The sequence below is a fragment of the Atta cephalotes genome, assembly GCF_000143395.1.
Source record: "Atta cephalotes unplaced genomic scaffold scaffold00001, whole genome shotgun sequence".
Lineage (NCBI taxonomy): Eukaryota > Metazoa > Arthropoda > Insecta > Hymenoptera > Formicidae > Atta > Atta cephalotes.
Window position 1 is genome coordinate 5,126,692 of NW_012130065.1, and position 5,948 is coordinate 5,132,639.

The following is a 5,948-nucleotide window of genomic DNA, read 5'->3' on the forward strand; positions in this document are numbered from 1 at the left end:
CACACACACACACACACACACACACACACACACACACACACACACACACACATCATTTCGCATGTTGTGCGCATTATTTGTATATTTCACGGTAAATTTTTCCATCTCGCTGTCCACATGGCGTACATTTTTCACCATTTTTTGGTAATTCAATACGTCGCACATATATAATACAGTTAGCGGCGCGAAAGAGCTGACGATAATTGATCACGTCGCAGAAACAACGTTTGACCGCGCTGTAATAATTTTTATCGCTGTTACTTTTTATCGACCGAAATGGCACACACAGTGTGCGACAGCGGAATTATTTGGCACCTTTAAAAAAAAAATCTCTCGTAAAAATATACCGCAGAAATATCGCGACTTGTTTTGCAGTGGATATTTATTCGCCAATGTGCCCCGCGGGAAAGGCTGCACTCTTCATTACACTCGTCCCGCTAAACTGCGCAATTTCGAAATATCCCTTCGGGAATTCTTAATCCCTCAAGTTGCATAAAACGAAGTCCATTCAGTCTAATTAACGTTAAAACGTAGCGATACGACGTAATCAGAAACATTTTCAAATTTCATTAAAATTTTGGCAAAGATTTTGCGAATTTCATCGACTATTTGTAATGTGTTATATTAAATAAGTCTTAATTTTACTTGTATAATTCTACTTGCTTGCATTTAGAGAAAAGCGTAGTGGTAATTATATAAAGGTAATAACTGTACACAAATTTAAGTAAAGTTAGCATACATAATTACATAAATCATTTAATATTTGGAATAAATATAATTAGTTTATTCAACTATACATTAATTCTACATATAAAATTTGTATAGCTGTCACTTTTATAATTGCTGCTATTTTTTTCTCTGAATGCAATCTTACTAATTTCGTAACGTATGATTTGAAATATTTACGTTGTTAGATATCAAAGGAATAATGACAATCCAATCTTTTGAGTTAAATTTTTTTTTAATTTCCATGTATACCAAAATATAAATCAATCCATTTCTGTGGTTAATTTCAAAGTAAACAATATTAATGTATGCATTTATTGTTAATAAATAATAAACTTAAGTTAAAAATATAATTTTTTTTACTCACATTTAATACATTTTTTTAGTTATTTAACTTTATTATTTCAGTTAAATTAACGACATTAGTGAGTAAGATCAGGCACCTTATAGAAATGATTAAAAACAACTCAAAATTGGATATGATTGTGATTATGAACTTAACAGTGTAGTATTTATTTCAAAATTATAGACTTTTAGGCGCTAGACAAAATATTAGCCACAATGATTAATTCACTAAAAATCGATTGTTCTTCAGTCAGATATTCTACGGTGAATTGAACTACTGCCTAATGTAAATAATAAGAATCTTATTAGACCGTACATTTGATAACTCAACAAATAGAAAATAAGAAATAATGGCCATAATAGCCGAAGCTGGATCTTTTAATGTTTAAATTCATTTTTTGTAATGTATGTCTTCTAAAAAAGTCACTGGATTTGATTTGACTTTCCGCCAGAGATATCTGTCCAAAAATTGGAGGAAAATTGACGTGCACAATTAAAAAAAAGGTTATTATAATTTTCAACAGTTTGCCGCAGAATTTTTCCGCGTGTTGGAGAACCAGAGTTTTGGTTAAAAAGAGTCTCTGCTGAAAACCGTAAAGGTGGCGACCGCAGTCATAATATGTTTTATAGTCAAATTTTATAAAGAATTTAATACGTACTAGAGATTTTAAAACTTAGAATAAAGAATTAGACCTGTATCAATTATATTAAATTAAAATTCTGAAAATGGAGGTCACTCTAATTTTACATAGATCATTCTATATGCATATAGAAATAGCTATTACCGCGGAAAGGATCCCATAAATAACAAATTCTTAGAGAATCTTTTCTTTAAAGACAAATCTATTGTTTTTGTGGGAAAGAAAAAATTGAAAAAGAAGTGCGAGAGAAGATCAGATCGAGTCATCGCTAAGATGCATTGTTTCGGTACGGTAAATTGCCACACCTGCACGAACTTTCTACGCAAAAGCCGACGCAGAGATGGCATCGCCGGTGCAAATAGAATTTCAAGAGTCGCGCATTAAACGCTTTATATCGTTGGTGCGCAACCTTTTACGACCTTACGACCCGTCTCTATGGTGACATCGCGAGAACCTTTTGTACGACGTTGGAGAAGTAATGCTCTCGGTCCGACGAAACTTCTGTACGAGATAAACAGCGAAGCTTCGGTCGCTTCATTTATTTATTCAGCATAGTTTTCAGTCGAGAGCGAAGGTGCGGCAAGCAAAGGCAAACTTTCTTTACCATTCATTTTAAACAGTACATTTCTAGGATGATGTTAACAGCTCCTTCGAAAATTTCAATTTTAATTAATAATGTGAACGCTAATTATGAAACGAAAATGATATTTTAATAAGAAGTTGAATCGTTAAACAATATTTTTCATGACTTTCCAAGTACATTATTTAATTAAATGATTATTGAAATTATTTATTGTAATAAAGCAAATCATGATGTTTTAAATAAATCGTTTAATGATGCAGCTACTTAAATTTAGCAAACTGAATGAACAATGATAAGTGTCTTATCGGAAATAATTTGACTTAGTATACGCGTGCACGATTGCGCGCATTTTTCACATTCGTAAATGCGTTCCATTCGCGAAACGAACTCGCAGTAGGATTCCGCTAGCTGATTTTCTCTGATGAGACGCGTCGGTTCTCTGCGACCCGATTCATGAGTAAAAATAAGTACGCGTGTCTGTCGGGTGTTTGATTCATAGATCACTTTGTCTCCGATTAAGGCCTCGGTCAACGAGCTCGCGGCTTCCAAGCTACGCGCAAACGATCCTTCGTGACCCACTTGGCGAGATCGTTGCTTATCGCGTAAAAGCCGGAGACGCCGCATCGCGCATTTCCTGGATTACAAACGAGATTGTCGATGACTGTCTAAAAATATCACCAACGACGTCGGTAATTGTTGCACCGAGTATTACGAGGCGGCATAAATGTGGAAATGTGCACGCAGTGCGTCAGGTGGCTGCGTCGCTTTTGATTATGAGTAAGCCGTTAAGTTACTTTCGAACAAGCTAAGACTCTCCTTCAGTGACAGTGAGATCGACATCGAAAGCAATTTCTTAAAAAACTATGTTGTTTATTTTATTAAAATAATTTCAACATAAATTAGATATATATAATAATAAGACATAGATATTTCTTCGAAATTTAAATAATTTTCTGGTTTTTAGGAGTTTTTATTCGTAATGAATTTGATAGAGAGGTATAATTTTTTGTCATACAAAAAATATCTGAAGAAAGGATATATTCGGAAATTACAGAAATTTTTATTAACCTTAGAATCATAAACATTTTGACGACAGGCATCAATTGAGGGTTAATAAAACAATTTTCTTTCATTTCACTTTTTATGTGTTAGCTTCATGTCCAAAGAATTGTTTTACTAAACAGTTTATATGATATTTATAATAATATTATCAAAAAATATTGTTTTGAACTTTGAAATCAGTTTCTCTCGCAATTATCATTTTAAGATAAACTTCTGAATTCCGGGTTCCTTATGCAGAACGCACTAAACGATAATATTCAACGATAAGGGAACAGCTAATAGCTTAAAGACGGAGACGCGCATCTGCCGTGAATAGCTAATCGCCGATCAATATATCCTACGCGCACATACGCAATATAATTGCACGTAATTAACACCCATTACTAACCACTCAATGTGCCGCCACGCGCGTTTATGGCTTCTCAGGAGGAGCTTAGCTCTCGAAATTAATTCGCAATCGAAGAAACAATCGGGACGATCGAGATCGTAAGTGACAATCCAATACATCAGATGCGCGCCATATAATTCTGTCGCTTCGAACTTGAGTATGGTACATTCCTTGCGGAGGAATATCGAAGGAAGTAACCACAGGACGAGGATAAAAGAGAAAGAACGAATAGGACAGAAAGAAGGGGAACAAGAACACAAGAATAGGAGGAACGAACGAACGAACGAACGAGAGAAATCACGGTGCGTGTATGAACGGCGAACTACTTTTTGTCGGACTTCTCTTGGCCTGTCGGCCCATCCTTCGTGTATTCCGTGCACCTCCTTCGACTCTTCGTCCCTTCGACTGCCACCGCTTGCTCCGTTTCCTCTTCGTCTTCCTCAGTCTTCCCCTAAACGTGCTCGCCCGGCTTTGGCCTCGGTTCTTTTATTTCTCTAGATTTCAAAGCGCTCAAACAGGTTTCAAAATCCCGCCCGCGGAAAAATCGGAGTCCTCCTCTCCCTCTTTCATTCCTACCTGACTTCCCTTCTCATCTTCCTTCTTTTCCTTCTTCTTCTTCTTCTTATTCTTCTTCTTCTTCTTCTTCTTCTTCTTCTTCTTCTTTTTCTTCTTCTGTCAGGCACACCGTTGAACGCTGTAAGTCTTTGCATCGGCCAACTTTTCATTGCAATTCATCATTTGTCCTCACTGTACTTTTGCTCTTTTTGCAAGCGTTCAGCATTACTTCTGATATATGAATGTATTGGAATGTATCGAAATGAACGGAAAATAGTATTTTTTCCCTATCCTCCCTATCATGTTAGAATCTAGCAGGAAACTGAAAAACTACTTTTTCGAATATATAAACTACATTAGTTATAGAGATGGCATTGTGCAAATATTTTTTTCTGTTTTCCTTTCTTTCTTTCCTTCCTTCTTATTATTGCATAACTCATTACGTTTCTTATAACTTTATCGATGTTTTCTATTATTCATATTTATTTTATATGTACCAACTTGCTTTTGAGAGACCTGACTCACAATGATAAGCATTTCTTTTAACTTGTACCTTACATTTTTCTTTACAACATAAATATTTTTCTCTGTACCTAATAAATATGTTTTCCTTTACCTTCTGTCTCTTCTTCAGCTTTGTGAACTTGTCTGAAAACTTATAGTGATTCCGGCGTGCAATCCGTCCATCTTGGAAGCCCAGTTCTTCCGCATTGTACTCGAAGTATTGCATTGGTATTGCCGAAGCGTGAGGTTGCAATATGTTCGATGAGCCGAGGAGGTCTTATATTGTTTGCCTGGCGTCAGAATAGATTTCGATTAGACGGAACTCGAGGATGACTCCGTACGTGTGTACCGTACGAAACTTTTTCTTGTCGTTTCTAAACTGCTTGCGGTCGCCGAGACGATAAATCAAAAGCGTTCTCGCAAAAGCCACTTTTTGTCGAAGGTTGTTTCCAACGTATCTTGTAACTCATCTCTTCGTCGTGTCATTATTGCGCCCTGCATGCAGTCGAATCGCGACGAAATCATAAATTCTCGCCTATTAATCATTACACATTCCAAGCTTGATAATAACGCGACGCATTAATCTCTATATTATTTACTACGCTTTTTAATGCATTCTCTATTGTACTTTTAATGCATTCTTCTACAGTACTATTTGATATATGAATCAGTCAGCTTATGATAGAAAATTCTTAAGTTCTATTGAATGTTTTTAAAAAATTTTAACTCTCTATAAGCAATTATATCTTTACTTCCTTCATTTGTTTCTTATTGTTCTGTTATATATGTTTTTAAAAAATATGGAAAAATTTAGGGTTACTTTTCACATCTCTATTATATTATCAAATAGATTTTTAACAAGATATTTTAAAAACTGCAGACTTTGCCTTCTTTTATTTTAGAGAAATTCGAATGAAATTTCACTTGTGCCGGAAAAGATTCAGATTGCAAACGGAAAGTTAGTTATTAGATTTATAGAAATATGTAATATAATCGCAATCAATAATGGAATTAATTTATAATAATTTACATCGCTCTAACTAATAATTTAGGATATCCAGCAATGACGCGCGCGTGCGCATGTGTGTATGTGTGTGTGTGTGTGTGTGTGTGTGTGTGTGTGTGTGTGTGTGTGTGTGTGTGT